Genomic DNA, 25,265 nt, shown 5'->3' with positions numbered 1-25,265 from the left:
TTGAGTCCCTCTGGCATACTATACACATTTCCTATGGAACATTTCTTCCATCACAGAAAGTTGTAGTGAATAGCAATAGATACCTTTCCTTGTTTCTTATTAAAGTGCATGTAACCAAGCAATCATTCGTGATTTATACCTTTGGGACAAAGAATGTTTAAATCCTTTTCTAAGGCTATGTTCTGATATGGAGAAAGGGGGAAAGGAACAGGAAGAAACTGAGGAAAATCTTCTCGACTTACCCATTTTAAGCATACTCAACTCCCGTGCTATGTGCTCCCACTTACAGCATATAAAATTAAGTCTATAGATCTAACAATGCTGAAAGAAGACCCTGTGTGTTTCCACATCCTATTATTTTAATAAGCACTCCACTGTTTGGCATTACCAAGGATATTGGTGTGAGCTAATCTCACTTTCCAGGAAAGGGTAGCAGCCTGAGAACAAATGCTCTTGAATCAAGATGGAAAATCAATCTCAGAGAGCTTGGTGGGAGTGAGATTAAAATGCTCCTGTGCCCTTTGTTGATCACCCCCTCCCATGTATCAGGAACAGCACAGACCTTGGAAGCCTCCACATATCACGCTTTGGTAAGTTTAGAACTTGCTGTCAAAACGGACCAAAGCACCACTGCATGTGCATACACACATAGCTCAAAAAAAAAACCAAAAAAACAAAAAAACAAAAAAAACAAAAAACAAAAAACAACAAAAAAACACATTCAAACAAAGAGTAATACCCAAAGAAGCCAGCAACTCTATTTGAACAGATCTTACTTTCCAAATGAAAGCAAAACTCATCACTTCCCAGGTTAGAACAGCTGAGACCCATCAACCAACGGAAAACAATTTGTTCGGAGTAGAAGCTGTCACAGGCTATTACCACGTGGAACGTGAAGAGCCATTGCAGACCTCCGCTCCCCGATTCGGGCAGGCCTGCTCCCATCTCACTTGACAGCTGTGGACATTGGAATAATACAAAACATAACCTAATCAACAGACTGTGAAAAATCTGAAAGCTAAAGACAGATGTTCTGCTGCCATCACTACCTTTCATAGTTAATTATATTTATATGGGGGGAAAACAAGTGATAAGTCAACTCCTTTAAGAAGGCCTCCTTTCCTATTAATGGTGGGTGAGTATGGAGTTCTCTGTCAAGCAGTGGTCCTCAGATGGCCTGAATCTGAGCTTTGGTGGCAGATGAGCCTGTACCGCATGAGCCTGCTTCATACAACAATCTACATCCCTCGCTTTATTTTTAGCTGCCTCATTCAACTTCGCTGTTCTGTCCCAGACTAGGCTGACAACATCAAATCTATATCCAGTAGTTACTGAATGCAGTTAGTATACACCCATTACTGCCAAACAGACTAAAGACAAGTACATTTTTTTCCATCTAACTTGAAAACGATCAAATTTTCCTTTCATGTTGTGAATCTACAAAGATCCCAAAGAAATTGCAGAAATGAAAAGGAAAAATGCTATGTCATCTGCTCCAGTGACTAGCACCAGGAAATGACTTCTCTGTAAGTTAGTTAGGGGTCACAAACTTACCTAAGAGAGCACACAAGCAAATCAAATATCTACTTCATGTTTTTTAAATGTCAAATAGTGAAATACTTTTTAAATTGCAAGGGTTCCTATTACAAGAGAATATTATCTATTGCTAATTTTCCAGCAATGAATCATCAACAATATGACTGCTCCTTACCATGTATGTCACTCCCTCTATTAGTCTGGAGGAAGGAGTGGCTTTTCGGTACTAATACAGATCAGACTGTAAGATTTGAAGTAAAAACACATGCTCTGCCATTAATTTAAGCAATTCCCTTCACCTCTGTGGAGATCTATTTTCCTGTCTGTAAAGTATAATAATTATACTCTCCATTATTATTTAGAGGGATATTATGGGGCTAAAAACAAGTTAAAAGATATTGAGAATTCAACACAATAAAAATAAAGGTAACATTCAAATCTGATAATTATTATTAACTACCATTTTTCTTTCAAAGGTGCTTTGTCTATGGAAAAGAAAAACTGTGCTGCCATCATATTATTAGTTATTAATCTTACAGATGTTACTACACATAATGCTATTTATTACATACCTATTCTGTAACAAAAAAAGTTACACCGAATAAACTCTCTAAAAGCCGTGTGAGACAGACACACTTGCTGGCCCTGCTAAGACCCCCTCTCCCCCAGTTTTTACTAACAATGGCCCAGTTCTACTTGGGCAGTAACACTGGCAGTCCCAAGGTCAACATTCTTTTTCCTAGAGTCCTTGGGAGGAAGAGGTGGCCAAGTAACAGTTCACACTGTGACAGAGCAGCAAAGTCCATGGGGGTGAGGACTTAGAGGAAGCAAAGCCCTTGCATTGTGTATGAAAGGAAACAACGAGACTGGACATTTCCCCCTTCTTACTTCTACCCCAGACACAGACAGCATGTCTGAAGCTCTGGAAGTGGTGACCAGGATAGGGAAAAGCCAAGGAAACTGCAGATCGGTTGTCAACAACACTGTTAAAGGAGGAAACCAGTACTAGAAGTTGACTGGGCCCATGTCTCTTTTTGTGTGAGATCTATAATCCCCAATTTGGTTACATCTCTGTCAATTGGCTTTCTGGTACTTGTGGCCAAACACATTCCCCATTTATGAAGGAGGTGCTCCTATCTTTATTTTTGCCACCTTGCAAACTCAGATGAAAACCAGTCCCTTTGATTCCAAACTCCATGCTGTCGAGCCATATGCTGCAAGGCATGAGAGCCATTGGTTTGAACAATGAAGTGAGAAGCCATTAATCTTTCTGGAAACCAATTCTCCCATCTATAAAATAGGGATCATAACAAATACTTCATTCATTTTTTAAGGACTGACAGAAAAATTTACATAAAAGTATCCTACAAAAACTAAGAGTGATAGAAATTAGATCTATATTATTATTAATGCAGATTTAAGACTTCACAGATTCTGCTGATCATAAAATATGATTTTAGAACATAAAGTGTCATATTTCCTAAATATTCCACCCAGGAAAAATCTGTGATGGCTGAATATATTAGCCCTCTCAAAAAAAAAAAAAAAAAAGGCAGAGATGGCCTAACATCTCTCTCTCTCTTCTGCTGGTTTCTCCTTGGAAGCTATTTCCAGTGGATGATGATTTCTTTGGCTTTTTGCAAATCCAAACGCCAGTTAAGATATCATAGTATTGCCTCTTGAGCCTTCCTATGCAAAGAATTCAGGACGATTTACGAGTTCTTGAGTTTCACTCACTTATTACAGAAGCTACAATTTGACAGTAGCAGATATACAGAGAGCAAACCGAAAAGCCACACAATTAAACTAGAAATTCTAATGCTAAAATGTGCCAGGGCCGGTGAGGACCACGGTGTTAAATACTGGTAGGTGGAGAAAAGGAAGAGACAGGAGGCGGTTGAGACTAAGCACTGAGCATGCCCTAAAATTAGCAGCCAAATTAACTAAACATGTATCACCTCTCATTTAATCCTCACAGAAATCAGGAGGTAGGCGTCATCACCCAGATTTTAAAAATGAAGTGGAGTCTTTTGGTTCTTTGCTCAAATTTACACCGCGTTTAAGAAAGGTACTTAAGCGGGGTGCCTGGGTTGCTCAGTCAGTTAAGCATCCACCTTCAACTCAGGTCGTGATCTGCTTTCCGTGGGTTTGAGCCCCACATGTGCTGACAGCTCAGAGTCTGGAGCCTGCTTCAGATTCTGTGTGTCCCTCTCTCTCTGCCCCTTCCCCTGTCTCTTTCTCTCAAAAATAAATAAACGTTAAAATTAAAAAAAAAAAAAAGAAGGTACTTACATTCCAATCTTGATGGCCTGAATTCAAACCCCTGTCTCACCTCTCAGCCACTAATATAAACTGCTTGCAGTTCCCAAAGCTTCCCAGAGACGGCGCCAGCGCTGCCGGATGTGTAGACAGTTGTGAAGTTTCTTTCCTAGTTTCCTTCCTAGAAAGTACCTCTTCTAAGAGCTAGCAGATGCAGATATGTGTGAGGAGACCTTGCTCTATGAACCACTTTTACGTCTGAGATTGTTAGGTATTTTCAGATGCGTCCCCTCCACCCCCAAATACTAGTTGAAATAAGTAAAAACAAGCACATGTGTTAATATGGTATAAATGTTTCAAGTTCAGGTCTTGCGTTCAGCCTGGGTTTGGACCTGGATTCTGTCACTTACTAAAAGTGTGACCTGGATCATTTATTTAAACCTTTTTGCTTCGGTTTCTTCATTGATTCTGCCTCATAGATTTGTTGTGAGGATTAAATAAAGTTAATTAATTTTAGCTATTATCTTTAAGGGCAACTTTAGACTGCCAGATCTTCATTGTGCTTATTTGGTTTCTAAACTTACTCTCATCTGGAGAGCAATGAATGCAAAGAAGAGATATAAAATGACCCCAGAAAATATATACATCACCATTAATTTGCCTTTCAGAAATTGTTCTTGAGGATATATAAATTAAATTGATTTAAAATTAATAATTAAGGATATATAGAGAAATACTGGAGATCATGTGAAGGAGCTCCCCAGATGTGGATATTTATATTACTAGTTATAAATTATAAGAGACAGCTTTTGCAAGGAACTACTCAGCCATGTCCTATCTATAAGATCTGTTCTAATCTCTCACGGTGAAATCAGGCAACTAGGTCTGAAAAATATGACCCCATCTCCCTCTCCACAGTCAATTGATCTGTTCCCACAGACTGACCAAACATACTGTGCTTCTAAGAAATTCAGAATTAGAATCCAGAGAATCTAGTCAATCTCTGTCAGACATCTGAACCAGGAAAATGTGCAATATTGGGTCTGGGGCCATCTGGTACAGAATGAAGCAGAAAAATAGAAAAGAAAGGTCAGCAGAGAGAGAAGAAGAACATACAGAACTCTGAACATCTGAAACTGGGTAGCTGGGGTCAAATCAGGTCTCCACTTTTCACTATTTACCAGTTTATGCCACCTTAAACTAGTTACTTAATATCTCCCTGCCCAAGTTCATCTTTCATAGGGTCATTGTGATGATCCAATGAGCTAATATAGGTAGAGCACTTAGAAGGGGGACTGGAACATGGTACACATTCTAAAATGTTACTTCTAATTATGACTATCCTCTTAATCCACTGTAATATGTCTGTATCCATCTATGAGGATGACCCACTACCACATGTGAGAGGGACAGACAGGAGGACATCTTATTTCTGGTTAACCTACTAGTGTCTTGATCTGATCTTGCATAAGAGGACCATGTGCTGCCCTGAAACATCCCTGTATCCTTCCAATAAATTATTCCCCCTGCCAATGATACTTTAATGTTTTAGTAACACTTAACACTACTAATGTTTAGTAACACTGGTAAACACTTAATCTCTGAGGAAGAAACACCAATTTGTGCTGCCCTTTAGGGTTGTTTGAACAAACTGTTCTTGACATTTTGGTGAATGATTCGGTATTAAACACACCCGTGCTTCCTTGCACCTACCCCTGAAGTGGAGATTGCTACTGGATATGTTTAGAAGTTTTGTAGTGCTCTATTAGAACAGTAATAATCAAAGGAGCACGAGGCTTGAGAGTCATATGAAACTCACACATCATAAAGATGCCTCCAAATTATTATTATAATCTACATCTAAAATCATTTCCGTTTCATAGCTCCCTCTGGTAAAAAAATAAAACTCATAATTCAGTTAGGTAGTTTCTAGATGTGGTTGCTATTGAAAGAAACTCAAAACATATTCCCTAAGACCCTCTTATGGGTAAGACTGACATAATCATAAAAAATAAAAATGCTATTAAATAGACTATAAATTTCAAAATGATACAGGAATGCAATAACCAGCCAGAGATTTGAAGGAAATAATAAAAGCAAACAAAAACTAAATGGAACCTGTCCCCTCCTTCCCCCAAAAGAGATAATTTGGAAGCCAAAAGATAGTGATCAATGAGCTTCTGCAGTATAGCCTTGCTCAATTAAAGACTTAGGGTTCTAGAAAGGGCCAGATAATATGCTACATGGGCAGCCAAACCACGATGCCCATAAATCATTGGAATTTAAATAAAAACATTCCAAAATAGATATATTATTGGTCTGTACACAAAATAAATGCACTTTGTTAGAACTAGAAGAAAATCCATGTTTGTAAAATATGCAAACTCTTCCCATAAATCTAAATCAGGGATGATTTCGGGCTCTGAAGCAATGTGGTAATGTGCAAAGCATTGCAAAATGAGATTTTGGTGAAACAAGTAATAAAATCAATTAAGAAAGTTTTGTCTTTGCTGTAAAACCTAGGTAAGCAAAAAATAAAAATAAAAAAAGAGTACCCCACAAAAACCCCAAATTTCTTTGTAAAATCCTCTGACGCAAGCTCATTGCCTTTGCAGCACTATTATTAAAAGCACTTGTTTAATTGTAGGTACTTCTCCATGCCACCTAGAAGAATATTGGCCAGAATTTAACAACCAGTTACACAAGTTGAGCTCTATTGTAAAGAGTGACATTTGTAATACCTTTTCCAAAAAGGCAAGGCAAAATATGCCATGGTGTTAACGATGTGGTATTTACTGGCTATGTCCACCACTGAATACCAAGCTCCTAGTGCCAATGGTAGCCAAAATGCCTCCATCGTGGTACTCAGATCTCAGGTCCAATTAAGTCTTTCCATGACAAACACTACATACCTAAAGTGTCCCACCACCCTCCTCTGTCCATGCTCAAGACACCTCTACTCTGTCCAGACAACAATGTGTCCAGTTCCAGAGAATGAATAATGCAATCCAATACTCTTTTACCATACTTTTGCTTTCTGGATTTTCTCACAGTTATGGGTGGCTGCACCACCCATTTCTCCACAATAAGGCATAAAGTAAAATCTTTGGGGTGAAGAAGGATGAGGTACTGTTCCTAGGAAAATTTTTCCTTACACATAATTTGGTTTCCACCATATTCTTTCTGCCTAAAGCTGCAACATATCAGGCATGGGACAAAATAATATTTGAGGATAATTGAGCTCCTGAGTCTTTGGTGTCATCATTGAGCTGCTGAAACAAACCCTAGAAAGGCTACTACTGGACTGTTCAATACATAGGATATTAAATACCAACATTGTTTAAAGCTACCCTTACTTGCCATCAAGTTCATCTTATTAATTATTAATGCAACATTTTTCTCTGTTCTCAGCACTGTCATTGTCTTGGGCTTACAATCAAGTCATCATACCTGCCAAGTGATGATGAAATTGAGCATTTTTCATGCTCACTAAGGTACTCTGCATTATCTCATGTACTCTTCACTGACCCTAGGAGACAGGTACTGCAATTCTGTTACTTAAAGCACAGAAATGTTGACAAACTTGCCTGAAGCACAAAACTAGTAAGTGGGATGGCTAAGTTTTGAATCTGAGGAAGCATTTGGAATTCCAAAGTTATTCCTTCTTTCCCTCCTAAATTCCAACAAAACTTCAGTTTTTCAGGATCAGGGCTCAGCAACTTGTCACAAAGGAAAAAGAAATCTGCATAGATAAAATACCTACAAAAGGAATCCCAATAACCAATTAAGTGCATAATACTTTTCTTCTGGTGTGATTCTACATGATCTGAATGTTGTGACTACAGCCCCCAAATAATGTCTCTGGCTCTATGAGGTTAACATTATTTTTAGCGAATGGAACAAAACAAATATATATATATATATATATATATATATATATATATATATATATATATATATACATACACACACACACATATATATATATATATAATGAAATATTATTCAGCCTTGAAAAAGAACATTGTGTTATTTGCAGCCACAAGGATGATATCAGAGGGGATTATGCTAAGTGAAATAAGCCAGAGAAAGACAAATACTACATGGAATTACGTATATGTGGAATCTAAAAACAAAGTCAAAATTACAGAAACAGAGAGTAGAAAAGTAGTTGCCAGAAGCTTTGGGGAGGGGAAGTAGACAGAGGTATAAGGTCTGAGGATCTAATGTATAATATGGTGACTATCATTGGTAACACTATATTGTATAATTGAAATTTGCTGAGAAAGTAGAATTGAAATGTTCTTACACACACACACACACACACACACACACACACACACACACACACACAGTAAATATGTGAGAAAAAAACCCAGCCATCATCTTTCCACTCCAAGATAACTGCTATTAAAATTTTGTGCTCTTTTCACAATGTTTACATAGATCAAATCATGTTGTACACTTTAAATGTCTTAGACAATTTCATTTGTCAATTATACTTCAGTAAAGCTGAAAAAAATGTTCATGCTGCTATTTCAGACTTTTTCTATTGTTGAATTCTACATATAAGTAAATATAGGTATTTTAAACAGAAACAGAATTAAAATTTATTTCATATTTTTCCTTAAATGTATATAGTGAACATCCCATATCATTTCTTGTCAATACACATATATCTATACAATTATTTTAAACTAATAAAAACAAAGTTGGTATATCAATCTAAAAGTATGAAAAAAATGTTTCCCTGTTTAATCTTATAAATCAAAATTGGTACTGTGTGTTTCCAAAACTGGCTAATTTCAGATTTTGTATATTCAGATTCTCAAAACTACAGTTGCATTTAATACATTTCAAGAAGAAAAAAAGAGAAATGTCCTTTTTCTCTTCTAACTGACTTGCTTTATCCTCTCATTTTTCTGGCTGGATTTAGAATATGCCAATTTAAAAACACAACACAAAAGAAAAACAAAAACAAAAAACAAAAACAAAAACTTCTAGACTCTGTTGAGGATTTTTTTTCATAAGCCTAATTGCCACAGAGAGGAACTTCTTATTTATCATATGACCTTGGACCCTGAAACTGTTTCTTTATCCATAAATTTGGATAAAAAATACCCTCCCTGGTCTTTCACAAATAATGTGGGATTCAGTCTTTTATTGGTCATAAAAGAAAAAAATCTTTAAAATATGTAGAATGCTGTATAAATAAAAGGTGGTATTTTCCATTGTTAATCTTTTTTTTCTCCTTTTTGTTTTAAAGTTTATTTATTTATTTCAAAGGAAAGAGACAGGGAGAATGAGTGGGGGAAGGGCAGAGAGAGGGTGGAGAGAGAGAATCACAAGCCGGCTCCGTGCTGTCCGCTCAGAACCAAACTCACAAACCATGCGATCATGACCTGAACCGAAACCAAGAGCTGCACTGGACAGTTAACCAACTGAGCCATGCAGGTACCCCAACTTCTTCTTTTTTCAATGCCTTTCATGTGTTCAAGAGTTTCACTAAATATTTTCATGTCATATATTTTCAATGATCTTGTTTCAGTAAAAAAGTGCCATATCCAACCGTGACTGAATCAAAAGTTGGTTTTGTTTGTTTAGTAGAATGAATCCATATTATGTCTATCTGAGCTTGTGTTCTGTGCATATTCTCCCTTTTCCTTCTATTTCATATCCTTCAGACTTAACAAAGAATAGAAATACTAAAAAAGAAAGTTAAAAATATATTTTAAATTAGTGCTTTTTTTATAGATAATAAATCTGACTCTATCCTCTTACCGTTCAAGATGGTAGCTCTACCTGAGGTATATCTATGTTAGAATGGCTATAGCACCGTTCACATGGGATCCTGTCTTGGCTGTGAGGGTTTACAATTCAATACTGAAGACTAAGATAATCATGGAACCATATAAGAATGAGTCAAAAAAGTTGGTGAGTTCCTGTGGCCTCTCAGAAGGCAAATGTAGACTAGGGGCAAAGGATGAGGACTCCCTGGGAGCACAAGTAGGAAGTAGAATAGGTGATAAGGCAGTGGAGATGAGGGACAAAGCCAAAGCCTACTTGTTTTCTCATTCAGACACACCAGGCAGACCTATAAATGTAAGAATAATGCCCATGTCTAGTTCAAATGTAAATTCTCTGATGCCAGAAATTCTCCAATCAAAGCTTCTTTCATTTATAAATCCATTTCAACCTTTCCATGGGATACTGATTGTGCTAAGATTCATGAAAAGATTGTTTCATTTAATTCTCATTTTATTGATGAAGAAATTCAGGATTGGAAAGCTGTAGTAACTCTCGATGGCTACTCAGCTAGCACATGATGTAGGTGGATCCAAGAATACTCCAGTCATTCTGGATCTTTGTCCCTGGAATGCTTGTATGTTTTTTTCTTTTATACTAAATTAGTTTTCTTTTCTTTCTTTCTTTTTTTTTTTCTTGCTTGATCTCAAGTCTACTTGCTGGTCAAAAATAAACTCCCTTATGTGAGAAGGGAGCACTGGGGAGGGAGTTAGTGGGAATGGAAACAACCATGTTGCCCCCATGCCCTTCATAACTATTTCAGGGACTTGTGGGGGGAAATTAGCCACTGAAAATAAGTCTGCTTCTGCAGCTAGAAAATTACTGAGGGAAAAAGTGCTTTAAAAATCTAGTATCTAATAGCATCAGAGCATTCTATTACTGGGAGAAAGGGAAACTGTTTGCAGCCCAAAGCGTTAGGACAGCAATAACTACACCAGGTTCTAGAGTCATACATGTTTTAAAACACGTCAGAAGTACCAGGCACCACTCTAACCTGACTTGCTAAAACACACAGTAACATATGTAGTGGGAGGGGGAACTCATCTTAAGTTCTGGGAGGCTATAACTGTAGCAGCAGCACCGTTGTAAAGAATTACCTGTTGTCATCTCTCCTGTTAAGATGGGGATGCATTAAATATTTCGATTCCACTCTCCACCAAAAAGTGGGTAGTGGGAGGTGTGTGGTAAATAACATCGCTTCACAAATCCCCTCAGATCTGCACACAGCTTTGGAAGTTCTTGCAGCACAGGTCTGCACTCCCACCCAGGATAAATCACTGCAAAGTGCCATGTCCCCAACAGGGGGCTGTTAATTAGTTTTAAAGGCTCCTGCAGTTCCTCTAGTGCCTCAAGGAAGTATACAAACCCAACAATATACAAAAATACCTTTTTTTTTATGGTCAGCACAGGCTGAGATTTTATGAGCTTCCCGTGGTTGTATGAAAGTTAAGCTATATGCAAATGTACAAAGGGAAGGTTGTTAAAATTGACTGGGATAAATGCCTTGTTTATCTTGCACTTGGAATGCAGCAGAACTCCATTTAATTGGAAGGGAAAGGAGGTGAAACAGGATGTGCATTAGGCTTCAAGTCCTAGGGCAGGACAGAACATCTCTGCACCTCCAGATTTATTCCACCTTGTGCCCACCCCAGTTTTGGTGCTCCCTGTTGTATTCCCAGAGAGTACAATTTTATCATAGTGTACTAGGGATAGTCAGAGAATTTCAGCATCATAGAGCTGGTATGGAGCTTAGAGAAAGGGTATCTTCTCTTTCCCTTCATATTACCCATAAAGAAAATGAGATCCAAAGAGCTGGCTTAAAAAGAGTCATGACAGCCCTCATTGCTGCAGAGTAGAGTCAATGAAGACCCTAGATATGATTGTTTACCAAGGTCAAAACATGGTGGATTTGATTCCCAATTGAACAAATATTTATTATTAACCTACTAAAGACAAGGGACTGTATTCTGAACAACCTTAGCTCTCAAAGAACTTATTTGCAAACTTTTCTTCTTGCTATGATAAAATGCTGTCTCAAGGAGACATATAGCCTTAGTCATATAGACTTTCTTCTCTTCCACATGTCAATAAGACAACATCTAACATTCCCCAGAGGGCGGGGCATTACTACTGCACAGCTAATGTATGGTGAGTGCTTGCTACATACTCAGTACCAGAGTAAGAATTATATAATTCTTCCCTGCCCACCCCTCCAAAAAAAATCCAAATACAGTAGGTACCATGATTACCTGTCCTACTTTATGAAGAATGTACCTAAAGCATAGTTAGTTTAATTGTCTGGTAAATAAATGGTAGAAGAATACAAAGAACCCTCATTTTCTGATTTTAGAGTCTGAATTTCAAATATCCACACAATACCACCTTCCATAATAATTTAAGCACCTGTGTATTGACTAAAGAGGGTTTTTGTTTGTTTGTTTGTTTGTTTGTTATTTTGTTTTTATATGAGAGTCCTTAAATCTGTAGCAGGGACCACTACTTGGTCAGAGAAAACAGTTCTGATTCCTCGAAAGAACAGAATTCCAGAATCTTAAAAATATATATATAAAAAAGAGATATGTGAATAAATATATAAATGTATTAAAACAGCTAAATGTAGACAACTAAATGCCAAAACAAAGGCTAAGATTAGCTTTTGGGCCAATAGATGAGATAAAACGATAGTTGATATATACTCACATCTGCTCTTACCTGATTTACAGTCACCCTGACCACAGTCTTCTTTCTCCTTGGTCAATTCTCCTAAAGATCTGCATTCTCCTAATGCTCATCCATTGTCCACAAAGCCTCAAAACCTACTCTTTTTCATATTTATGGTTATGGAGTTTACCTCCTTAGGGAATATCAGACAACTTAGAGACCTCAATGCTTTCAGGTAACACAAAAACATAATTCCAAATGTCTCTAATTACCAAAAAGTTTTCCTTTATATTTCTTTCCAACAGTGATATGGATGGCCATTTCCCTACTATGTTTTCCTAATCTACCTGTATATTACTACTGATTCATCAGTCTTACCAGATATTTTTTCTGTTATTTTTAAAAGAAAATGGAGACAAGACATACAGTTACCTAATGAAATTTTTAAAATATTAAACATCTGAGAGGGTATTAGTATTTTGACCTCAGGTACACAGTATATTGTTTTAAAAATTTTCAGGTGATTATTAGGATTATTAAGTCAAATCAAAGGGCAGAAAGGTGGATTCTTTGAGGGATGAGCTGGAGTGCTATGAGCAGAGTGAGCAGATGGGCATCAGGTGAACTGATTCCCCAGGAAATGAGGAAAACTACAAACAAATGGGGAAAAGTTGGGTATCTAGGAGAAGGAGATAGCAACATTGACTATTTGGATAACCAAATTATACCACATCACCAAGATGCATGTCACATAGACACATAAATGCCATACAACTTAAGGTATTATTTTAAAGAATAAATATATACTGTTCTAAAATCATATGTAATTAAACATGTCACTGACCTCTGTGGTGATTTTAGAGTAGGGGACTCTCTTAGCTGAAAAACAAAAGAAGATTAAAAATCTCAACTCAGAAATATATTTTAAATATATGGTAAACAAATAAATAATGCTATTAATAAATAATGTGCCCCTGAAAATAAGTAAGGAAAGCCCTAACATAATAAGAGACAAATGCACTAGGAACAGGAACAAGTGTTTTAAAAATAAGAAATATAACATGGCTAATAAACATGTGAGAGGATGTTTAACATCTCTAAAAAATAAGAAAGAAAAGCATATAAAAAATGGGTATTCTATTTGCTATCAAATTGTTTCAAGGTTGGTAATGGTGCAATGAGGCAGGCTTTTTCACATGCTTCTATTAGGAGAATAAAATAACAGTGTTCCTTGTAAATCAGTTTGGTTCCGCATTTCACGATCGTTAAACATATTTCTGCTGTTTTACCAAATGATTCCATTTCTCAGAATCTATCTTAAAGGAAAAAATCATTTCAACGTACAAAAAGATGGTCACACTATTTATAATAGCAAAATGAAAATGGAAACACTCTGCATGTCCAATAAAGAGGTGTGGTCACTCTATTTCAGAATATTCATGTAAAGAAATATAGCAGATCTGTTCCCAAAGAATAGTCTAAAGATTTTATATAGTCAATTATCAAAAAGAAATAGGAAAAAAGATTATAAAAACATATTACCAGTGACTTGTAGTCAAAGAAAGAAGGAAACTTGTTTTTTAAAAAAGTAGTTAATAAACATACTTTGGACAATTTAGTTATCATGCCACAAACTTTTTTTTTTTTTGTAATGCAAAGGAAATACAGAACTGTAAAGACTTGACAAATGTAAAGCAATCTTTTCTGTGAGAACAGGATACCTGTTTAGACTTGACTAAAATTTTGCATCTAGTTATGTGTAGACAATAATATATACCTATAACCTCTAATAATTAGACTGTGAACCTTCTATCTGGAACAAGGACTATGTGCCATTCAGATCACTGAAAAAGACAAGTTGGATAGGCAGGAGGCATGGCCAGATGATTGAATTGTGGCCCCTACCTCAGACTGCACAGCCAAACTAGGGTCACAAGGAGCCACACAGCTCAAATGGTGCATTTGTATGAAGGAGAAAAAGCCACCTGTTCCTCCAGACTCTTTATTGCCATCTTCCAGAAAACACCCTTTGGTTATAACTACACAAGTAAATGGCGCCCCCGGAGTTGCAGTGTACAACCATTGTAACTTTACGTGGCAGCCTTGAGCCATGTTACAGGATGACAGAGGGATTACTAAGAAGATCAGACGGCACTTAGAGGATGGGTCTAGAAGAGACAGATGTGGGCAGGCAGTGAGGAATGAGAAGCTGCCTCCCACTCCCAACCTGCAATGCCCTGCTCCCTTTAGTGATACAGGAGAAATCCATTCCTAGAAGAGCAGGAATATAATCATGTGTGACCATCCTAGGGAGTGGCCTGTGGTGAGAGACATGAGGGATGCCCCATGACGGGGCATGAGGGAAATGAGGGGACTCTCAGTTCATCATTCAGAAATGTGCAGTTAGAATACAGCAAAATTCTAGTCTATAAAATTAGGGAGAAAATTCCTCCCTTGTAAGTTTGTTGTTAGGTTCAATGTTCATGCATTTGTCCATGCATACACATATATCACTTAGCAGATGATAAATGCTTAAAGATGATAATAATTATATTAAAAACAGCTTTATTCCAGTAATATTTTAGCAAATTCTAGAGAAACTCCTACTGGCAGTTTTAAATATCCCTCCTGCTCTGTTAGAAGTCATGTAGATAAAACTCCCACTGCATTGATAACCAGTTCCACCATTACTAGCAACAGAGTAAATCTCTCAAGTTCTCTGGACCTTCATTTCTTCATCTGTAAAGTAGAAGTGAGTATAAACATAGTAATGCTGTCCCTTCCCAGTAAGATCCTACCTACAGAATGAGTCTACACAGTGTAAAGATCAACATATATGTAAAGGATAGTGTGTGTTTGCATGTGCATGCATGTCTCATGTTTCTTCTTAACATCCCGTTTGTTTTTATTAGCAGTAAACACCTCAGAAAAATGTAAAAGGAGCTTGCATGCTTTGTTTTCAAACAAAAATTGTACTTAGGAAACTATTCTATTTTCTTCCCTTTTCCAGGAGGAAGAAGAACCCCAACAAGAGAGCAGAAAGCAGCAGACAAGTCCCGGAGTTCTTGGGAGTTGGGATAAAGTAACAACAAAGGGGGAATGAAAAAACTGTCCACAGTTCAAAATCTGAAGGAAATTCTATTCCTTTAACAGTATCCAGCTGTCCCCTGGGAGCCATTTCCTGGTGACTCCTGAGAAGCTTCATTGAACTTGGTAAATATAGCCTTGGAGCTGACTGAGGACATTCCCTAGCTAAGTATTTCAGTTTTAACCAAGAGGAAGGGAAAGGAGGAGGAGGAGGAGGAGGAGGAGGAGGAGGAGGAGGAGGGGAGAGGGAGAGAGAGAGGAGAGAGAGAGAGAGAAACCATTCCTAAGCACATTGTTTGGACAGATAGATACTGTGTTGATTATGTCATGATTTCTGTATGGATCCATGAGTTCCTGCATTTTAATTAAGACTGTAGTTTTTCAGGGTGCCTGGGTGGCTCAGTCAGTTAAGCGTCTGGCTTTGGCTCAGGTCATGATCTTGCGGTCTGTGGGTTCGAGCCCCACGTCAGGCTCTGTGCTGACAGCTCAGAGCCTGGAGCCTGTTTCAGATTCTATGTCTCCCTCTTCCTCTGACCCTCCTCTGTTCATGCTCTCTCTCTCTGTGTCTCAAAAATAAATAAATGTTAAAAAAATTTTAAAAAAAGACTAGTTTTTCTGCTTACTTGCCTTGTGTAACACCAAGTGAATGTGACTAGGATTCATCACTCATCTGCCTCTTACTTTAATAAAAATGCCAAAGTCTTGAAATCAGAGTGAAAGCATGTGGAAGCACTGGTTTCGTAAGTAAAAAGTTAGAAGAAAGTCAGCCAATGTTAGCAACTTCATTTTCTAGAGGATCTTTGGGATGTTGGCACTTCTCTCCCTTACTCTATTTTATGGATTCAGAAATCAAAGGGTGCCAGATTAAAAAAAAAAGTTTATTTGGTCTGGATATTCACCTGTTAGCACAGATTCCATCTAAAAAAAGTATTTGCACAGATTCTTCCTCTTCTTCCTATGCTTATTTTTGATGTAAATGACTAGCTAACATTGAGCCTCATTAACTCTAAAATATGTGAACCTTGTCTTTTTTTTCTGTTTTCAACATTCAAAAAAGTGTTTCATAAATCATAAAAAAATTATTTCTAGTAAGACTAACCTTGCAGCATGAAGCTGATTTGGAGGCACAGACATCCACATTCCATCATTCCATACATTAACAATAAACATAAAGGCAAATGTTATTGTACTTTTTCATTATATATGAAGGAAGCATTTTATAATTCCAAAGTTTAGTACAGTATAATAATATCACTCAGGTATTAATTTCTTTCCTTTTCAAAGTTTTCTTAACTCTGCTTTTCCTAGAGATCCTCAAGAAACTTACAGGAGTACTTATTTCTTAATGAGAGTTGCAGGTGGCATAATTTTTCTGTATCATGGAGGGAAGACTATGCCAATATGGGACTTGGATGCCCCATATGAGTTGGTGGTTCAGAGGTCAGGAAAATTGGGGAAGGAAGTAATTGCAGAATCTGGAAGATGCTAAGACTGCTCTATCATCTAAACTGGTCAACACTTGGTCTTCCTTAATTTAGCCCTCCCCCACCCCCATACCAAGTCACACATCAATTCATATGACCTCCGAAAGTCAAGCTCTGATGTTGTAGTCCTTTTTCTAAATCTTTGGGGACCAGCATTGGCTACCTACTATCATTTCCTCAAGACTGTATTATTTGAACTAATGTTTAATGCCTTTCATCACTTTTCCTCTTCCAACCTACATTCTTCCCAATTATTCTTCAATATGAACCCTCACCATGAACTACTTAGAGTTTCCACTGATTTCAAATGAGAGACAGTTCCCTACTTTAAATTCCAGAAAGCCATGCACAGAGTAGCAATTCACAAGGGGAGAGAGATGCCAAAGCACAGGTATTAAATTAGATTATACATTGTCTAAAGAGAACCTTTAATTTTTAGTGGCTTTAACCACTAATCTAAAATATAATTTCATACTTGATACTTTACAATTGTGAATTCCATGGTGTGCACCTAAGCATGTTTCAGGGGGAGTTTGAAGAGCATTGCCATGTTCTACTTTCAGCTGCTGAATGACTGAAACACCAACAAATTACTGAGCACTTGCAATGTCTCTAACTCTTAGCTAAGCCTTGTATTTAATATTCATTGTGAGTCAGTGAGATAAGGCAACAATTATTCTCATTTTACAGATGAGAAAGCTCAGTACCAATGAGGCTAAGTGACCTACCCAGGGACAAACAACCAGTAAATGAATCAAGATTCCAATTTAGATTTGCCTTTGTCGAGGTGGGATTCCTGGAGGAGGTGGTCTGAATTTCAGTTTGAATGAAAGCCTACTGATCACTCAGACTTCTGAAAATTTGGTTATTTACTAGCATACTACCCTTGTCACCTATAAATTATAGATGTAGATTGTAACTCAGTTAATTTCAACACTCCAGCACAAACCCATCCTTCTTTCCTTCTTAATTGGAAACACTGGCAAACTTCATGAAGTCAGGGAATAAGACTATGCTACTAATCATTTATATCTTAGGTCCAGCACATTACCTGGCACATGGGCAGAGATCAAAGACTCTTAAGTGAATAAAGAAAAGCAAGTCCTAGGATCAGGTTTGCACTAATGTTTCTGGGGATCCTAAAGAAGTGGACAAGCCAACCCATCCAAGGGCACCAAGCAAGTCAAGCAAGACTTTTCTGGATACTTATGTATGCAGCCTCAAACCAGGTGCTAAGTCTGTATTAAGATAAGTCTAGAGGAGGCAGATGTTAGGTATCTGTCCTCAAAATTCAGAATCTGATCTGGTTCCATCTTCAAAAGCATTTCTTATATGTTATACCAAGCCACCAATGATGTAAATAAAACATTCAGGTTTCTTGCAGAAATGTTACTCCACTATTCTTCATGCAATAATGCAGCACTCTGTAACAAGCTTTATAATGAGGCTATGAATTAAAGTGAAGCATGGTTTTTCTGAGGTACAATATGCATCACAACAGCCTGTATTAACAATTTAAAACCATATAATGTGCTTTATAAGCTAATAAAGTAGCTGCCTCTAAATGATTTATCAAATATGAATAATGCATCCAGAAATAACTCACAGGAACAGGCCAGGCACCCTCCCCTCCTTTGCTCACTGACTTTCTCCACAGATGATACTGAGGACACATAGGAACTGAGTTACTGGGTTAGAGCCATCAGCCTCCTATTCTGCTAGGAAGACTGCCTGATTTCTCTCCCAGAGCCTCCCTGCCTATTCTATTTCCAGTGTTCCAGCCTCCCTCTCTGCCTATCCCCATACTTACCTCTGTCTCTACCCCTTTCCCTCTAGAGTTCTCCCATTTTGGGTCTTCCTCATTCCTTCATTCATTCTGCTTCATTCAAGGGAGTCAAGGGACTATCCTAGGAAGTTGTCATGTAGGAACAGTTATGTATAGATTATGCAGTCAGTAAATTAAGTACTCAGAAGGGAGAACTCTGAGGGCTCATAGCCCAGAAGAACAGTTATACATGCTTTCTAGGCTTCTAAGGTACATTAAACTTCCCAAACCCCTAAATACTAGCTAGATCATGCTCAAAATTTTGTCTTTTGAATACCACATTTATGAACTCTAATTTGTGATTACCTGAAGACTCAAAGCATGGTGGATCCCTATCTGAGTATTTTTTGGGGGGAAACCTGATTTCAGAAATAAATATACATGTATACAAAACCAAAAACACAGAGGAAATATTTTCAAGAGAATATTACTTCTACCTAACAATGAGAACAAGCTAGACAGCCTACACAAATTAAGCAAAATACATTTCCAATAGTCACAAGCACTTGATAGTAGAACAAAAGACCCATGACTGCTATAATCCCTAATAGAGAAGCACAAAGAGAACAAACTCGCCATAGGCTGGGATACTAAAGAAAAATACAAATTTCTACAAATTTATGAAATATATGTGGGGGCTGGCAAGACAGATTAGAATTCTAAGGAGCCCTAGCCATAGACTAAGCCTGCATCCACACAAAAACTCATTCCAGTACCAAATGAAAAGGGTAATGTGCCAAAGACCTATTAGCAAAGCTGAAAGAAATCACTTTTCCACGAGAATACTGTAGCTGTCTTCTGAAAGTTAGAATGAGGCAGTAAAGAGATCTCTATAGGCACAGGAAACAGGAGGTGGATAGGAAGTAGATAACAAAGAGAATTTTTCAGCAACCCCAAAGTTTAGAGCTAGTCTGTAAAGTACAGGGAGATCTCCTAGCATTCAGAAAGCTGGACACTTATCTATAAAGCATAAAAAAGATCTCTGGAATATCTCTTGTGTTCATACCCCAAGTCCTTCCAAAGGAAAACTGGTATGGCCCACACAATTTTGAAATTAGAGATAATCTAAATCAATTAAACCTACAGTCATGCCCAGACCCAAGTCATCAAAAAGTTAAAGTCACTCAAGCTTTCTTCTACAATATTAGCTTATCAGAAGAAGTGGAATGCCCTCTTTTAGAGTCAGGCATCATTTATCTCAATTTCTACTATTCTTCTACAGAAAATGACTATTAGCATTCAATAAAAAATTTCAAGGCATATGATGAAGAAAGTGAATGCACCTCATACTCAGAGAGAAAACATTCAAGAAATGGCCTAGATGGAATTAACAGACAGGGAAACTAAAATAATTACGCTGGGTTTTCCACTTCTGGTTATGGTGAAATGATTTTTACCAGACTATCTCTTCTGCCATAACAGCTATAAAACTGGGTCTAGTCGCTACATGTTATTCAGGGAGTGGAAAATAGGTAGTACAAGACTAAACCTATGAGAAGAGGAACTCATGAGCTGAGCTCCTTGATCACCTGCTTGGGGAAAATATCCCTACTTGGGCAAAAATTCATGCAGATCTAGTAGAGTAAGACTGTCCTATTGAAATTAAGAAGAAATCAGAATTTGAAGCTGCTGAAATGTATCAAATCTGTGGATTGGAATATTGGGGGAATGGAGGCTGTGAAGAGAAGGGGTTCAGAATTGTTCACAAGTCTGTGGTTGATGACTGGTTATATGTGATCAGGAACAGACCAACCAAGACTTCCTGAGAGCAGCCACTATGAGGTTGAGACCTGAACAGAGATACTAGGGGTTGATCACTATTGAGGGAAAAGAATGCTGAGGAATGTTGAAGTACTTGCTGAGCCCGTAGGGAGAGTTCTCATCAACAAATTCTTTTTTTTTTATTATATGAAATTTATTGTCAAATTAGTTTCCATACAACACCCAGTGCTCATCCCAAAAGATGCCCTCTTCAATGCCCATCACCTACCCTCCCCTCTCTCCCACCCCCATCAATCCTCAGTTTGTTCTCAGTTTTTAAGAGTCTCTTATGCTTTGGCTCTCTCCCACTTTAACCTCTTTTTTTTTTCTTCCCGTCCCCCATGGGTTTCTGTTAAGTTTCTCAGGATCCACATAAGAGTGAAAACATATGGTATCTGTCTTCTCTGTATGGCTTATTTCACTTAGCATCACACTCTCCAGTTCCATCCACGTTGCTACAAAGGGGCATATTTCATTCTTTCTCATTGCCACGTAGTACTCCATTGTGTATATAAACCACAATTTCTTTATCCATTCATCAGTTGATGGACATTTGGGCTTTTTCCACAATTTGGCTATTGTTGAGAGTGCTGCTATAAACATTGGGATACAAGTGCCCCTATGCATCAGTATTCCTGTATCCCTTGAGTAAATTCCTAGCAGTGCTACTTCTGGGTCATAGGGTAGGTCTATTTTTAATTTTTTGAGGAACCTCCACACTGTTTTCCAAGTGGCTGCGCCAGTTTGCATTCCCACCAACAGTGAAAGAGGGTTCCCATTTCTCCACATCCTTTCCAGCATCTATAGTCTCCTGATTTGTTCATTTTGGCCACTCTGACTGGCGTGAGGTGATATCTGAGTGTGGTTTTGATTTGTATTTCCCTGATGAGGAGCGATGTTGAGCATCTTTTCATGTGGCTGTTGGCCATCCGGATGTCTTCTTTAGAGAAGTGTCTATTCATGTTTTCTGCCCATTTCTTCACTGGGTTATTTATTTTTCAGGTGTGGAGTTTGGTGAGCTCTTTATAGATTTTGGAGACTAGCCCTTTGTCCGATATGTCATTTGCAAATATCTTTTCCCATTCCCTTGGTTGCCTTTTAGTTTTGTTGGTTGTTTCCTTTGCTGTGCAGAAGATTTTTGCCTTCATAAGGTCCCAGTAGTTCATTTTTGCTTTTAATTCCCTTGCCTTTGAGGATGTGTCAAGTAAGAAATTGCTACGGCTGAGGTCAGAGAGGTCTTTTCCTGCTTTCTCCTCTAGGGTTTTGATGGTTTCCTGTCTCACATTCAGGTCCTTTATCCATTTTGAGTTTATTTTTGTGAATGGTGTGAGAAAGTGGTCTAGTTTCAACCTTCTGCATGTTGCTGTCCAGTTCTCCCAGCACCATTTGTTAAAGAGACTGTCTTTTTTCCATTGGACATTCTTTCCTGCTTTGTCAAAGATTAGTTGGCCATACTTTTGTGGGTCTAGTTCTGGGGTTTCTATTATATTCCATTGGTCTATGTGTCTTTTTATGCCAATACCATGCTGTCTTGATGATTACAGCTTTATAGTAGAGGCTAAAGTCTGGGATTGTGGTGCCTCCTGCTTTGGTGTTCTTCAAAATTACTTTGGCTATTCAGGGCCTTTTGTGGTTCCATATGAATTTTAGGATTGCTTGTTCTAGCTTCGAGAAGAATGCTGGTGCAATTTTGATTGGGATTGCATTGAATGTGTAGATAGCTTTGGGTAGTCTTGACATTTTGACAATATTTATTCTTCCAACCCATGAGCACAGTATGTTTTCCCATTTCTTTATATCTTCTTCAACTTCCTTCATAAGCTTTCTATAGTTTTCAGCATACAGATCTTATACATCTTTGGTTAGAGTTATTCCTAGGTATTTTATGCTTCTTGGTGCAATTGTGAATGGGATCAGTTTCTTTGTCTTTCTGTTGCTTCATTATTAGTATATAAGAATGCAACTGATTTCTGTACATTGATTTTATATCCTGCAACTCTGCTGAATTCATGTATCAGTTCTAGCAGACTTTCGGTGGAGTCTATTGGATTTTCCATGTATAATATCATGTCCTCTGCAAAAAGTGAAAGCTTGACTTCATCTTTGCCAATTTTGATGCCTTTGATTTCCTTTTGTTGTCTGATTGCTGATGCTAGCACTTCCAACACTATGTTAAACAACAGCGATAAGAGTGGACATCCCTGTCCTGTTCCTGATCTCAGGGAAAAAGCTCTCAGTTTTTCCCCATTGAGGATGATATTAGCTGTGGGCTTTTCATAAATGGCTTTTATGATGTTTAAGTATGTTCCTTCTACCCCGACTTTCTTGAGGGTTTTTATTAAGAACGGATGCTGAATTTTGTCAAATGCTTTTTCTGCATCGATTGACAGGATCCTATGGTTCTTATCTTTTCTTTTATTAATGTGATGTATCACATTGATTGATTTGCGAATGTTGAACCAGCCCTGCATCCCAGGAATGAATCCCACTTGATCATGGTGAATAATTCTTTTTATATGCTGTTGAATTCGATTTGCTAGTATCTTGTTGAGAATTTTTGCATCCATATTCATCAGGGATATTGGCCTGTAGTTCTCTTTTTTTTACTGGGTCTCTGTCTGGTTTAGGAATCAAGGTAATGCTGCCTTCATAGAATGAGTCTGGAAGTCTTCCTTCCCTTTCTATTTTTTGGAATAGCTTGAGAAGGATAGGTATTATCTCTGCCTAAATGTCTGGTAGAATTCCCCAGGGAAGCCATCTGGTCTTGGACTCTTATTTGTTGGGAGATTTTTGATAACTGAATCAATTTCTTTGCTGATTATGGGTCTGTTCAAGCTTTCCATTTCCTCCTGTTTGAGTTTTGGAAGTGTGTGGGTGTTTAGGAATTTGTCCATTTCTTCCAGGTTGTCCAGTTTGTTGGAATATAATTTTTCATAGTATTCCCTGATAATTGCTTGTATCTCTGAGGGATTGGTTGTCATAATTCCATTTTCATTCATGATTTTATCTATTTGGGTCATCTCCCTTTTCTTTTTGAGGAGCCTGGCTAGAGGTTTGTCAATTTTGTTTACTTTTTCAAAAAACCAACTCCTGGTTTTGTTGATCTGCTCTACAATTTTTTTAGCTTCTATATTGTTTATTTCTGCTCTGATCTTTATTATTTCTCTTCTTCTGCTGGATTTACGCTGCCTTTGCTGTTCTGCTTCTATTTCCTTTGGGTGTGCTGTTAGATTTTGTATTTGGGATTTTTCTTGTTTCTTGAGATAGGTCTGGATTGCAATGTATTTTCCTCTCAGGACTGCCTTTGCTGCATCCCAAAGCGTTTGGATTGTTGTATTTTCATTTTCGTTTGTTTCCATATATTTTTTAATTTCTTCTCTAATTGCCTGGTTGACCCATTCATTCTTTAGTAGGGTGTTCTTTAACCTCCATGCTTTTGGAGGTTTTCCAGACTTTTTCCTGTGGTTGATTTCAAGCTTCATAGCATTGTGCATGGTATGATCTCAATTCTTGTATACTTATCTCATCAACAAATTCTTAACAGCCATAGCAGTCAGCTAAAATAACAGAAAGGCTACTGCTTATGAGTAAAAGTCACCAATTAGAGTAAGACTTGCCCTATACCCAATGTGAAGAATATTAAAACCAGGAAAACACAAAGAAACAAAAACAAACCCCCAAACCAATAAAGAAAAGAACACTAAAACCAAAAGTTAACAAGCCCCCGGGGGGAAAAAGACCCCCAGGGGAAATGGAATTTGAAGGTTATCTCATCAAATTTGAGAGGCTTGGGAAATACTATGAGCATTCCACAGATCTACATCAACAAATCAAAGACAAGCCTATTTGTTTAAGGTAATCAACCTTTCCTGGCACTGACATCTGAAACTAGAACACATTGTGCAGTCATGTTTCTATACACCAAAAATAAACAGTCCCAAAAGGAAATTAAGAAATTAATTCTATGTACAATAGATCTAAAAGTATAAAATACATAGGAGTAAATTTAACTAAACAGGAAAAAACTTGCATGTGGAAAATTATAAAATGTTTTTAAAAATAAATGAAAGACTACCTAAAATAATTGGAAGACATCTCATATCCATGAAATGGAAGACTCAGTAATGTTAAGATTTCAATACTATCCAAGGTGATTAACAGATTCAATGCAAATAATATCAAAATTCCAATGGCCTTTTTTTTGAATAAATGGAAAAGATGATCTTCAAATTCATACAGAGCCAAAGGGGTCTTAAATAGCTAAATTAATATTGAAAAGAACAAAGCTGGCTAACTCATACTTTCTCATTCTAAAACCTACTAGAAAGCAACAGTTGTAAAACAAAAAACAGTGTGGTTCTGACATAAGGATTGAAAGAGAGAAAAAATGCAATAGAATTTAGAGTCTGTAAGTAAGCCAATATACCTACTACCAAATGATTTTCAATGAGGGTCTCTTCAACAGATGGTACTGGGACAACTGAATAACCATATATAAAAGAGAGAAGTTGGACCCTAGCTCACACCATATATACAAGTACTTTTAAATGGATCATAACCTAATTCAATGGACTAAAATCATGAAGCCACTAGAAGATAATAGAGATAAATCTTCATGACCTTAGATCTGGCATCAGTTGTGTGTGTGTACACACACACACACACACACGCGTAAGAGAAAAAACAGATAAATAAGACTTCATCAAAATTAAAAATGTTGGGGATGCCTGGGTGGGTCATTGGGTAGGGTGTCCAACTTCAGCTTAGGTCATGATCTCACTGTTCATGGGCTCAAGCCCCACATCGGGCTCTGTGCTGACAGCTCAGAGCCTGGAGCCCGCTTCAAA

At 37.5% G+C, this 25,265-nt stretch overlaps 1 long non-coding RNA gene across 2 annotated transcripts; it reads left to right on the top strand.

Moving 5' to 3' along the window:
* The first annotated feature begins 717 nt into the window (after positions 1 to 717).
* LOC128311373 (uncharacterized) lies at positions 718 to 18,273 on the top strand. 2 transcript variants are annotated; one of them, XR_008289774.1, is made up of 4 exons: positions 718 to 1,131; positions 7,207 to 7,289; positions 15,272 to 15,474; positions 17,870 to 18,273. It is a non-coding gene; the product is annotated as an uncharacterized LOC128311373 (long non-coding RNA). The 2 variants fall into 2 exon arrangements; XR_008289775.1 differs by having other exon boundaries at positions 718 to 1,135.
* Positions 18,274 to 25,265: the final 6,992 nt, after the last annotated feature.

Source organism: Acinonyx jubatus, chromosome A3, assembly GCF_027475565.1.
Source record: "Acinonyx jubatus isolate Ajub_Pintada_27869175 chromosome A3, VMU_Ajub_asm_v1.0, whole genome shotgun sequence".
NCBI lineage: Eukaryota > Metazoa > Chordata > Mammalia > Carnivora > Felidae > Acinonyx > Acinonyx jubatus.
The sequence above is the reverse complement of the archived record's forward strand: the minus strand, read 5'-3'. Positions and strand labels throughout refer to the sequence as shown.